Source organism: Pelophylax lessonae (genome assembly GCF_965119305.1).
Source record: "Pelophylax lessonae genome assembly, chromosome: 1".
NCBI classification, from domain to species: domain Eukaryota; kingdom Metazoa; phylum Chordata; class Amphibia; order Anura; family Ranidae; genus Pelophylax; species Pelophylax lessonae.
In genome coordinates this window covers 102492430-102506822 of record NC_138768.1, presented here as the reverse complement: position 1 = coordinate 102506822, position 14393 = coordinate 102492430, and the positions used below count along the sequence as shown (strand labels likewise).

The 14393-nt window shown below is 43.2% G+C and overlaps 1 protein-coding gene across 1 annotated transcript in view; it reads right to left on the bottom strand.

Moving 5' to 3' along the window:
• Positions 1-14393, bottom strand: part of MTREX (Mtr4 exosome RNA helicase) — a 232204-nt gene that overhangs the window by 97066 nt on the left and 120745 nt on the right. The gene's annotated exons all lie outside the window — the stretch shown is intronic.

The following is a 14393-nucleotide window of genomic DNA, read 5'->3' as shown; positions in this document are numbered from 1 at the left end:
AGGGCAATACAAGCTTTTCTGCCATTTGTGTAGTTTACCATTAGTGAATTTCACGATCACCAATATTTGCTCTTTTTTGTATCCAGCTAACAGGACATTAACTCACTGCTTGTGCAGTGTCCTTTAAATTCTGGTCAACAGTTCCTGGTGAACCTGTTTCTCCTGTATTAATACCATGAAGTGTTAGAAAATACAGACAGGACCAGACACACAGATGGTACAAGGGAATAAGTATTTACACGATGGGAATTTGCAAACTACAGTTTTATTTCCCAGTTAGACACCAGCATTATAACATAAAAGTGTTTCCTGCTTATTTTAGAAGAGGTTTCTAAATTTCACCTTAAGTGTTAACATCTGGTACCTGCCCACCCACTATATAACTGTCTACAAGCTCCTCATGGTGGTCACTCTCATTCTAAAGCATGGAATGCCTCTATTAAGCAAGGGGGGTCAAGGCCATCTCCCAGGCCTTCCCCATTTACATGCAGAATACCTGCCTGCAGTTTGTAGACAGATTTAAAAGGAGTTAATTTAGACATAAGAAAATGTAAGAAAAAATTAAAGTTTAAAAAAAAAAAAAAAAAAAAATTAGCTTGAAGGAGAAAAAGTCTCAGGCAACACCATTATTTTGTGGGATCTAGATTGCAACCAGTTCTTGTACAGAGTGCAACAGTATTTTCTACAAGATACCCTTTTTGTTTGGAAACTTGCCAGCTGCTGGGAATTAAATTTTCTTTAGTGCAAGGTCCCAGCTGTCAATCCCAGTCAAAAAACAAACAAAAACTTCTACTGCACATAACCTGATGTTACGCACATTTTCTGGTGAAATAACCAAACTAGCTCCAAATCCTGCATAGCCTGGTATGTAACCTACCTCCCCCATCACTATAGGGACATTAACATTCATGATTTTATCTCCCTGATAAATGAGCAGACAAGATGTGCCCACCCAGTTAGGATGGAAAAGAACCTCATTTATGTGCACTAAGAGACACTCCTAACTTACCAATGTAAGGAAACTGCTTGCACAGTAGGGTCGGCCATAGACGGAACAATTTTATTTTCTGCAAAACACAGGTTGCAGGAAAGAAAAATCACTTGATTCCCAACACAGTGTTAGAGGGAAATTCCTTCCACTGGGTCATTGTGATCTCCCAGCGGGGGGGGTGGGGGTGGGGGGGGTGGGCTTAGCCATTCCCGCAAAAAGAACACAGTAAATATTGCTATTGGCCATAACGGCTTCTAGCAATGAGGGCATGTAAAATCCAGCAGGCTGATTGTACCCAAGTTGATCGATCAACTTGAGCTACACTCAGCCTGCTCATACATGATTCAAATCTCAGCTGGTTGCTGCTGAATCAGCTGAGAATTGAACAGTCTATGGTGGGCTTAACCCTCATTACAACTATTGGTTAACACAGATAAAGAATGGGGCAGGGCACTTATCCCTAGACAATCTAGATATCTCCCACATGTTACCGAGTAGGTTAGGCTGCTTAATCACAAGATGAACCTGGAGGATTTACCAGCCCATTTGCAGGATCACCACAAACCTTTCCCACCAACATGGAGCACCTGCCTCAAATTTTCCAACTCTCTTCATCTCCAAGTCCTATGAACTGAATTCTTGATATTGTAGGATTGGCTCTGGCTGCCAATAACCCCCCCTTTCCCGACTCCTCTTTCTCACCATCTGTTCCCTTACCCCTTGTCCAAGCGTGTTGACAGATAGTACTCTTCCCCAAGTAAGCTTAGCCCTATGACTCCCTGGTTCACGTTACATTTATAGCTGACCTTATTGTATTCTGTTATAAGTTTTTTGCACCTTCTAAAGTGCCTACCTCAGGAGTTACACTATAATCTTTCAAGGGGGGAAGCCTGTCTCCTCCCCTGTGCACTTTTTGTGCATCTGTAATAAAACCGTAAAAAATGTACTCTTTAAAAAAAAAAAATGTAAAGTTCATATATCCAAACTAGTGACAAAATAAATATTAACATCTAATTCACACAGGATTTGCCCAGCTAAACAAATGGATAGTAAATCTGCAATGGATCAAGTCTAAGATCTGACGTGTGACTGGTAGGACCCATGTATACCAGACAAATACTTGTACTGTGTTTATAAACAGCCAAAAGCAATTCTACATGGATCAACTATTTTTACAAAGAATAAGTATACAGAAATTTAGAAAGTCAAACAGTGGACAGCAAGACAAATCACAGCCCTATGAGAATTTCAGGATGTTTCCCGGAAGACTATTTGTGGAAATGCTGTCTCTGTAGCAATTAATTTATATATACTGCATACTCCAGACAGATTTCAACACAGCAAGGGATTATTTGCTTGCAAATTTAAAAGTAACATACCCCCAGGTCACTAAATGGAAATGATAATCCTTTCATAAGTAAACCCATCCTACCTGTACTGCAATTCTAGCTTTTCAGGGGTTGTGCCATTTTGACCATGACATCATTGGCTCATTGTGTGTGGCCTGGCTATCGATCATCACCTGCTCACTAGTGGCAGCCATACAGGGCAAAGCAGGAGGTTCACTTTAAACAGCAGCCCCACCGTCAGGCACATACTAATTTCTTCCACAAACAGTGATGCAAACATTTTTAGTAGAAGGTATGGGGAACAGGTGTCACACTTTCCTTCTGCGACTGATCTAGTTGGCTCTAAGTTTTCATCATTCCAAGGGATTTCTACCACAGCTAGCTGCAGGAACATTAATGCTAGACTTGGCTGAACGCCCATGTTTACTTTTATGGAGGAGAAGATAAAGAGAGGGCCTATTTTAGCACAAGAGGCAGGCTCTGCATGGGCAACAGCACCTGAAGAAGGCTTTAGAGGGCCAATGAAAGCTGCAACAGTGTAAAGAGGAGCAACTTTTTGCTTCATGGCGTGTACAAGTGCGCTGTAACCAAAACCTTATACAGGTAATAGGGGCTAGGCATCTTGTGAGTCCAAGGGCAAAAGTTGACTGATAAGAAATGGAACAACTTCTAGGATTGGGTTCCCTTATAGCACACTAGGTGAGAACTACCTCACATGATTGTAGAATACAGAGTATGCATGTTTCTGAGAAGAAAGGGCACATAACTTAGAGGTTGGAATGTACCTAACAAATCTCAGGGCAAAAGATAATCGGGAGCTCTAGGCGAGAGAGTTTGCAGAGCAGTCACATAACTGAATGTGTGGTAGACTTTGTGACAAGTCATCAGGAGACTAGCTAGGAGGCTGGTTAATGCAGTAAATAGAATACAGTGATAGTTCTTGAAAGTATGATGGGGTGTTGGGTGTCATGATGCAAAATTTTAAAAATCATTGAAATCCACCCTAAGAGGACTGCATACACCATGTGAATGTAAGCTGCAAGGAGATTTAGGAAAAAATATGCATAGCACAGTAAATTACAATGGAGGGGGGCAGCCATATAGCGTCTGTGTACCAGAATGGTTTAGTGTAGAAGGTAGTGCCAGAATGGCTAGATCCACAGTGAGAGCAGTCCAGCTCTTCAACTCCCCTTTTATACAGGAACAAAGGCAGCAAACTTATCAGAAGGAGAGCACTGCCTCTATGAGTTGGGCTAGTCATAATATAAGGCCCACTTAGCTTGATCTAGAATAGGGAAAGGCTTTCTAGAAACTGCCATTTTTTTCGTGCTTGGAAGAATACGTGGGAGATGAGCAGCACTGGATAGATATATCCAGAGACTAGAACATACTGATTCAACTAAAGAGTTCACAGTAGCAAGCGTGTAGCAAGAAGCTGAATAAGTAGCTTCATGAAATTGTGGCGTTTCTGCTAGAACGTCAGCATTCCTCTTACCTTATGCAAATACAAGTGCACCAGGTAGTTCAGGTTTTAGCAACCGAATATAACCAAGGGGTGGAGAGGCAGAAGAGTGTTTAGTACCCAAAGTGTCAATAGCCCCTGGAGTAGATCATTGTGGCAAAAAAGGTCTGCTTTGTTCACACAAGCTGCATATTGTGCATCTGTGAAGAAGCCCAAATAAGGGGCTGAAGAGGTGTCAAGGCCTAGCTCAGCAATAAAGGAACTGCTAACAGTCTGAAAGGTACTTTGAGTGCTCAGTGCCTGCATCAGAATTCCTTCTATTTGCAGCCCTGTTATCTGCCATTGCTAGCTAAGTGAGGATCTTTACCTGCGAGACATTGATGGGGACTCTTTATAATGGCCCGTACACACTTGACGGAAATCGGACAAAATATCCTCAGATTTTTCTCTCTCTTGCTCAGCGTTCATTACAGTTTTTAGGTGACAGTGCATAAATGTTCACCAAATTTCTAGTCCGATTTTTTATTTATTTATTTTTGGGACATTTGTTCCTAGACTTCCGATTCGTCACCAACTTCAGATCATGCGCGGTCTTTCGTATCGGATTTTTCGTGGACGTACTGCATACACATTAAACGAAAATTGGTCATCTGGGGACGGACGATAAAAATTTGTTTGTCCCTCCGTTTTTTTCCGTTGAAAATGTCGGCATCGGCTGCTGAAAGTTGTGTACACACTAGCCGAAAATCGTACAATTTTACCTCGGACGGGAATTTTCGGCAGATTTTCTACTAGTGTATACTCCACTTAAGTGACACTATAGTATTTCCCTTCGCTTATCCCCTGGCAGCTAAATAAAGTGTTAGGTAGGTAAAGTGAAGGGTGGGGTTGAGGAGTGTGCCCTGCACAGACAGAATTTAAAAGTAGAACTATATGCAAAACATTTTTTCATTTTGGATAGAGTAAGGGAGGGTTATAAACCATCAGATTTTTTTTGTCACCCTCTGTGTCACTTGCATAGATTTACCTTCACTTCCCGTCTCATAGCCAGGACCCCCAGGCCATCAGAACTAGTGTCGGCATTGTAAGATTTTTCCCTCTATTACTCTGCGGAGGACAATGCAAAATTTGGGATTTTCTTTTACTTGAAGTGATAATGGTAAACAGGACAAATGGAGAGGATGAATCTCCTTAACAGGGGAACAGACAGCAATAAAAACCTGACAAGTGTTCTAATCCCTCTCCACTCATTTCAAAACTAAAAAAGTTTTGCCTTTAATCATACTTCAAACACTCCTTGAAGAGGAGAGGGCTAGGAGGAAGGTGCTGTGCTAGGGAATGAACTCCCTGCAATAGTAACATTTCTTAGCCAGTTCAACAGCACACTAAAAGACTAAAAAAAAAAATGAACTATATGGAAAGGAAAAATACTGCAAGTAGACATTTAAAACACTTTTCAGTACTTTTTACTGCAATTTCTAAGTTGGTGACAGTACAGTATGGTATTATGCTAGCTACAATTTAATTTCTACAGGTTCAGTGAAATTTGTATTTTTTAATGGTATTCTTATCCCATGTTTTTCCATTAGCCTGACCATATATTGTACCAGTACTGGCGTTTAACAGTACCTGCCAATACAGAACAAATAAGAATTCCAACCCAATTCAGAAGCAGCATAATGCATTAAAATGTGCAGTTCCTCACCAAATACCACCAATATGTTTTTTTCCTAATTTCTTCCCCAAGAGAGCATCTACGTTTACCCGACACCTTTGGGGATTGTCTGACAGCTCAATAGAGAAAAGCACATTCAAGCTGAAGTATGTAGAAGTTTTGGAGCAACTTGCTAAACTTACTTTCAGTATGAACACTAAGGTGTGTGCAGCTTTAACTCCATTTTAGAAACCTGGTAAAAAATGAGTTACAGCCATGCAGACAGAATTTCTGCACACAAGTCTGAAAGGGGCAGGCATGGATGTTTCAATGCAGAAAATATATTTGTAGATCTTGAAATAGAATGTTACAATGCTATTTCATATACAAATGTTAAGCGAATTTACTAAGGTTATGTTTTTTTAAACCGTGATCTGATTTTGTACACCCAAAAAGAATTATATTAAGCTCAGCTCTAAGTAACATTCACCATAGAAAGTCTGCTGTTAAATCTCTTTTATGACAGGCTGTAATTTATGCTTCATTCACAGATTATTTTTTCTTTAAATCTGTCTAAATAAAAGGTCAAGAGAAAAAAAAAAGAAAAAGGCTGAATTCTGTAAAGTATAAACGAATCAGACACCATTAAGCCATGTGGCAGGCAGAAAATCCAAGGTCCACCCCCCTCTTCCTACAAAACACTGGAAATAGTGATTACCACGTGGAGGTCACTTTCACACTTGCGTGGATTGTTATCATAAACGTTTGCCAAGTCAACAAGCCTAGATCAGCACATGTGTACATAAAAAGACTTCAAACTAAGTCTAACAGGTTCATCAACTTTTTAAATCTGCGATAGCCACTGGTGAGATACGGGTTTTGTGGATATAAGAGTGTGTGTGTACAGAAAACAGCATGTATGAGGAAGCACAGGGGGAGCAGAATATGTTGGAGCACCTCCAGCTTTGTCCCGCCAGAGCTTATTAATTGAAATCGGCATGTGGTATCCAAATGTGCAGTTTAATCTGCTGCCAAACTTCAAGAGCTGAAAAACTTGAATCGTGGCATGTTTATGTTCTCTTATTTTACAGAGTCGACCATTAAACCAACTTATGCTGATCACAGTATAAACCATACAAAGCCCAGGAGCCGAAATTCTCAAGTGGATATGGATATATGTATATCAGACGGAAAAGCAGTCCTCCTGCAGGAATGTTTAATGCACACTGGGGCATGTAGTCACGGAAAGTATGGCTTTGCAAACTTGTTTAGCCTTTTATAAGGACCCAGAGAGTGAAAGGCTAAGCTTGCATGCTCCTAGAAATGTTGACACAGTAAAAGGTTTTAAGCTGGCCAAACACTTTATAATGTGAACAACCTCGGTAAATCTTTCAGATTTCCAAAATCTATAAATGTCAGGGCCTATCTAAAGGATTCGTTAAATGCACAGCTAATCAGCCTGGCCCTACAAAGTTTTTTGGTAGAACTAAAGGTGGTTGTGCAATCTGATTGTGATGTGTCTGCTCAGCTAAAAAAGACAAGTGATACTGTGGGGTTCATTTACTCAAACTAGAGAGTGCTAAATCTGGTGCAGCTCGGCAGAAAACCAATCGGCTTCCATTTTTTTTTTTGTCAAAGCATAATTGACCAAGCTAAAGTTAAATGGCGATTGGCTACAATGCAGAGTTGTACCAGATTTTGCAATCTCCAGTTTTAGTACATAAACCTCCGTGTCAGCACAGTGGTTCAGTAGTTCACAAACATGCCTTGCAGCCCTGGGGGTCAGGTCCTTGGCTCAACTATCTGAATGGAGTTGGCATGTTTTCACTGTGCTTCCCTGGGGTACTCCAGTTTCCTAACCTACTCCAAATGACATGCTGGTAGGTTACTTGGCTCCTATTTGATTTAGTATGTTTATGTGTTTGTGAAATAGGAACCTTTGAATGTGTACACTATTTGATGGCAGGAACTGAGGTAAATGTACAGTATTGTAAGGTGCTGAATAAAATTTACAGCGCTATATACAGTAAATGTTTGCAATAATCACAAATAAATAGAGTCAGCACATGTAGCATTGCTTTCAACATGTTACATCAGGGCTTGACAAATTAGCTTTGAATCGCACGGAGTGTGTAAAGCAAAATCGGGTGGCGACGCCAGGACGAAATTTAAAGCCTTTGCATCTGGGGTTTGTCAAACCCTGGGTTCAAGGCATTCTTGGATGACATTTAATGAGAAGCATTATGCGCCGGTTCATTAAATATTGGGGCTGACATTTTAAAAAATTGTTCATTGTGCGTATATCCAATTCACCAACTTGACCATGAACAAGTATGCAGATCAGAAAAGTGGGAGAAAAGTCAGAACTCCATAACTGCAGCTTGGCTCCAGATCAGTGACTCACATTTGAAATGTATGCCTGGGCAAAATATGAACATTATTAAATTCAGTACATTTGTGCAATACATGCATATTTCACTCGCTTCTCGGCCTTTTGGCTAAGATCAAGTGTAGTATCTGTTCTTATCAGTTGGTATGGACCCTGAGGGTTAGTATCGGCAGGGGCTGAAATGAACCGGGGCGCTCTGGACGTAACTGGAGGACCGGGAAGTAGGCACTGTCAGAGAAAGCCGGATGGGTCCGTTGCCTTCTGATTTGAATAGGTCCGACCCTATCAGTTTGAAGGGAGCAAGAAAGCTGGGAAAAGACGGTTAGTATTGCTCCTGGATGTAATTGGTGAGGAACGTGGATGGCGGTGGGCGGGCCTTTCCTCCTGGGTTGAATCTGGCCTTGCAAAAGGCTTGTCCCCAGTTGTAGGCAGGCTCTCCCTAAGCTGTACATGTTCCAAACCTCCTGGTAGGCAAGGGCTACACTAGGTCTGGCCATTGGGCCGGGGTAGAAAAAGCCCGTAGTGTATGTGCCCCTGGGGTGGCAGCCCAGGGGTGCCTTAATTCTCACTGGTGAGGGGCAGCTCGCCTTGAGTTTTTCGGCACCATGGTCACTGCACCTACGCACACTTTTTTAAGCACCTGCCTCTTGGGCAAGGCCTTTTGGCTTCGACCAGAGGAATTTTTATTCCGGCCGGAAGGCCTGCCTTTGTTTTTCACTTAGGCACTAATTCACCTCTCCACTTCCCCTCCCCCACCTTTTTGTTTGTGTGTGCCTTTTCTTTGTGGTTTGTCACTTTTCTATCACCTTTTTTCACTTGGCACGACTTGTAGGGTGTGGGTCCTCGGGCCCTACCTTGAGTCTTGGGAGGGGGTGGATATGGCCTTTTGGCTTGGTCCGCCCTCTCTCATGGGGTCTCCCTTCGGGGGAGCCCCACTTAGTACTCGGTGGGGGCTGTTTCGGCAGTCCCCCTGAAGAACGGGGTCAGTCTGGTTTCGGCCAGACAGACCATGAGTACCTCAAATCCCTGTCAGGAGTCTTGCGCCCCGGGGGATCGAGGTTCGGGTCCTACCTCTTCGGAGGGGAGACCATTTGTTCGCACACCCTGTGCACTTTTTGTGTTCCTCACGTTTGTGTGTGTGCACTTTTTTATGCACCGGGTGAAGTCTTTTGAGTGTGTTTCACACGCTACGGGCTTAAAAAAAAAAAAAAAAAAAAAAAAAAAACTATAAAGGTATTTGGGGTCCCATCCATTTGGTGAGTGCAATTTAATTTCTACCTTCACTGGTGTCGGGAATTGCTGCACTATTTGATTTACACCATCCATTCATGTTGGATTCCTTATCACCTTATTTTTCACTCTCATGGAATGTTTTTGTGATTGGACAATTTATGTTGTTGGACATTACCATTTTTAGAGCTACACAATTTTTGTTTTTTATTGGTTTATCAGTTTTTTGTCTAGTGATTGGTGTTAGCTGCTTTTATATATTTTCGTAAGTTAGCGCAGTAATTTTTCAATTTACTTTGGTATACAGTACAGCGGACTCCTACAGACTGGCAGCGTATTAGTGTCAGAGAGAAGGCACAAAGTACAGGGGGGACCGAGGGATATAGGGGGGCCAGAGAGAGTGGACCGGCAAAGAAGGGTAATGACTCACAGGAGGGGCCCACACAGAGGGGGGGATTAGTGATGGACAACAAATACAGAAATCTTCCTCCAGCACCTGAATCTGATCTGTCCCTCTCCCTATCAGCTTTTATCTGTTGAGAAATAGACAGTTGTCCCTCACTAATCCCCCTCCCTTGTGTACCCCCCCCCCCTCCCAGCACTTATCTCTGCTCAGGAGTTTATTTGTAAATTGTAACTTTGTTTCTCTCTGTCTGATCACTGAACTCCAACTGCCCAGCCTGTATATTTTTCTCATCTCATCTTTTTTATAACAGTTTTTTTTTTTAGATTTAGCAGGAATTATGCGAGTTATGTTATATTTGTGTCTGCTAATAGTGATTGTTGTAATTTTAGCTAAATATATCTTTAATATTTTCTTGGGGGGGCCCTGCCAGGTAGTTTGTACGGGGCCCCGCGATTTCTAACAGCAGCCCTGGGCATATTCAATAACATTTGTAAACTGAATTATGCTATGGGACATCATTTTACCCTTACATGAGCGTCACCACCTAAAGGTTGGAGGAGGAGAAGACTAGTCTCCACTGTCTAGCTTTTTTCTAGCAGTTTAATTTGGACTGCAGTGTTAAAAATGTTAATCAACAAACCTCAACATGTTCAGTAACAGATTTGTGTCGAAAATTGTGTTTATTTTACAAAACGTTAAATGTACAAAATATCGACCAATATCGGCCGATACCTATATGCATAGGCCAAAATATCGGTATCAGGATCGGCAACGAAAAACCGATATCGGTCAATCACTAGTATGTATATATGCATGTGTGTATGTATGGGTATATGTGTACTAGGGATGGGCTTTATGTTCGACAGGAACAGCTGTACGTGTGTTCGCCGAACACACTAACAAATGGGGCGCACGGCAGGAAGTTCGCCCACCGATGAGCGCCCCATAATGCACTGCGCTGTTGCAGTGCATTGATTGCTGATTGGCCAAAGCATGCACCTGACCTGTATGCTTTGGCCAATCACAGCACAATGTCCTATCTGAGCCATGATTGGCCAAAAGCAGGGTGCGTTTAGCAAATAATGCCTAAGGGGCTAAGTCCGCGCCCTACGCTATATAAGGCTGGTGCTGACACGGCAGCCATCTATAGTGTTATACTAGAGATTAGGCAGGTAATTAGTGGATAGTGTGTTGAGATAGTTTAGTGCAATCAGTGTAGTGTACAGTAGAGATCGACCGATTATCGGCAGGGCCGATATGCACTTTCCCCGATATCACTTTCGTGACGTCATTGCGTATGTTGCGCGCACATGTTCTGCCTTCTAACACCGCCTCCCACGCCTGCGCGACCCATACGTGTCGCCATTTCACCGCGCACTGCACACGTTCTCTGCCTTCAGACCGCCTCCCACAGCCTTGTGTTACAGCCAGCTGCAGTCCGGTCACGGTGCCAGCCATCCATCTACCCACAGGCCCTGGCCTCAGCCACCCACAACAGGTTGCCAGCCGCCAGCCATCCGACCCACAACAGAACAGGGTGCCAGCAGGCAAGTATCCAGCCACCCACTCCACAACAAGGTTCCAGCGAGCAAAGCAACCACCCAGATGACACCACCAAGCCAGCCACCCGCCCACCACCATAACCAGTGACCACAGTGTTCCAGCAAGCCAGCTACCCACAACAGGCTAGGGTGAGAGTGACACAAAGCCAGCCACCCACACAACACGGTGACCCCAAGCCAGCCACCCACCACAGCGTTCCAGCAAGCAAGCCACCCACAACAGGGTGACACCAAGCCACCCACACTGCCAGGCGTCAGCCACCAACTCACAACAGGGTGCCAGCATACAAACCACCCACACTGCCAGGCGTCAGCCACCAACCCACAACAGGGTGCCAGCAAGCAACCACCCACACTGCCAGGCATCAGCCACCAACCCACAACAGGGTGCCAGTGCCAGCAGCAACTTCAGCAAGCCATTTCTTAAATATTTTTTTTGTCTTTCAAATTGAAATGGAGATGGATGAGGAGAGAAAAGTAATTGTAGTTTGGGACTATTTCTCGTCTCAACCTTCTCCAGGAAAAGCAGCAGTGTGCAACACATGTACAAACATCATAAGCATGGGATCAGTAACTGCAAAAAACAAAAAATACGTCAAATCTTTGGGCCCATCTAAGAATTCATCATAATGAATTGCATCATGCAGCACAGAAAAAACAAAATGAATATCAATGTATTTTGAAATACCTCCTCCACTATCCCAGGCAACAATAACAGATATTTGTGAAAAGAAACACATGTCACTGTCTAGATTCAGATGGAAGATCCCAACTGCTGGACAGAGTAATCACAGAGATGATTGTCACTGATAACCAGCCATTTACAATGGTGTCTGACTTTCAGCGGTTGATGTCCATACTTGAGCCAAGCTACACACTGAAGAGTGCGAAGTATTATCAAACCGAAATGCTGGCAAAGCTTCACCAGAATGCTGGCAACTTACTCTCATTCACCACAGACTGCTGGTCACAAATAGAGTCAGAGTCACTAATCATTCTTACATGCCACTTCATTGACAGCTGATGGACAAAAAAGGCAATTGGTGTTGAAAACAAAAGTGATGCAAGGATCCCACACCGAGTACAATAGAGAAATGTTTCTAGGCATGCTTGAAGAATGGGGAATCAACAATGACAAGAGTGATGCTTGCGCAACTTCGAGACAGTGGAGCAAAAATGCGGAAAGGAATGAGGCTAACTAATGTCAGATCTCTGTGTCATGGCACACAACACCCTCCAACTTTCAAATGATAGTCTGTCAAGCCAAAGAGCTTTGATTGATATACGTTTTGAGAAACATGAAGAGAATAAAAATGTTATGCTTGCAAGTCTTTTGAATCCTCAATACAAGAACCATGCTTTCTCTTCTGATGATGATTGGCTAAGGCGAAACAATGGCTGACAGAAGATATTCAACAGGAGGTTCCTGCTGAAAAGACAAGTCCAGAACACTATTTTTATGAAGAGCAGCATGCTCTTCAGAAGAGAATCTTCTTCACCGTGGTCAAATTTATCATGACATTTTCAGTATTTTATTAGGGCCTTGTGCAGAGGATGCAATTTCTTCTGAATCTGCAACTATGAGCCTGGATGATGAACTTCATGTCTATTTGAAAGAAGCAGTAATTGACAGAAGTCATCCTCTTCAGTGGCGGAGAGAAAATGAGGCACGCTACAAAAGACTTGCTTCCCATGCTAGAAGATACCTCTCTCTGTCTGCTCCTCCACTCCTGAGCATGTTTATGAAGTGGCAGCATTGTATGAACAAAACAGAAGACCTTTAACAGGTGACCATGGACATGCTGAAATTGTTCCGCTTTCTGCATTATATTGTTCTACTTAAAGAGGTTGTAAACCCATAAATTTTTTTTTTTTGCAACCTGAAAGAGAAACACAATGAGCTAGTATGCATCGCATACTAGCTCATTATGAAATACTTACCTTCGGACGATCCCCCGCCGTGCCGCCCGCTTACCTGTATGACGGGCGACATGTCCAGTCGCCCGTCTTCCGGGATCGCGGCATGACGTCACTCCCGTGCACACGCGCGGGAGCCGACGGTCACGGCACAGGGCTCTGAAGGAACGGCACCAGCGGAGGAGGGTTTACTTCCTCTTTAACTGGGAGTATTGAAAAGTGTCCACTCCAATCAACTCCACTGTGTAGCTGTTGCCTAACTTTTTTCTAGCAGTTTTGCACTGACTGCAGTAGTTGCAGTGAGTGCCCTACTGCAAAAAGTCCAATCCACTGTCTAGCTGTTGCCTAGCTTTTTTCTAGCAGTTTTGCACTGACTGCTGTAGTTGCAGTGAGTGCCCTACTGCAGAGGTAGTCCACTGAGTGACTCCAATCCACTGTAGCTGTTGCCTAGCTTTTTTTCTAGCAGTTTTGCACTGACTGCTGTAGTTGCAGTGAGTGCCATACTGCAGAGGTAGTCCTCCACTGACTCCAGTCCAATCCACTGTATGTGTATTGCCTAGCTGTTGTTGCCTAGCTTTTTTTCTAGCAGTTTTGCACTGAATGCAGTAGTTGCAGTGAGTGCCATACTGCAGAGGTAGTCCACTGACTCCAGTCCAATCCACTGTGTAGCTGTTGCCTAGCTTTTTTTCCTAGCAGTTTTGCACTAACTGCACTGCAGTAGTGAATTAAAAATATTGCAGTGAGTCCACTACTGCAGAACTTTATTATGCATTAATGCACAATTAGATGATAGGAATAGTGCACTTGCAGGGTCATTTGCATTTCACATCAGTTTTCATGCAGCTAAGGTGTAAAGAATGTTAAAAATGTTAATCAACGATTAACATGTTTATTCAGAGATTTGTGTTGAAATCTAGGGTTTTTTTGCAAAATTTTACATGTGTGAAAATATCGGCCAATACTGATAAGTAATCAGCAAAATATCGGTATCGGCAACGAAAAGCCAATTTCGGTCCATCACTAGTGTACAGACATACCGCACTTTTAAAATGTGTAGATATGCTGTGGTCCTGGGTCCCCTCTCAGTGCTCCCCAAGTTTGGTGTCCGTCACTTATAGTTTGTGAGCAGTGCCGTGCCAGGATGACCAGGATTTCACATAGATGCCAATGAGCACAGAAAAATGAAAATTGGACTAGGCAAAAAGGGGGTTAAACTGCCTTGTATTTAGGTGGGTAATGGGACCCATTGGGTCTGGTATAGATTTTAAGGGGAACCCCACGTCAAAAAAAAAAAAAATGGCATGAGGTCCTCCCCATAATCCTTACCAGACCCTTATCCAAGCATGCAGCCTGGCAGGCCAGGAAAGGGTGCGACGAGCGAGTACCCCTTCCCCCCTGAATAACCCCCTTCTGACGTCACATGATGTCAGAAG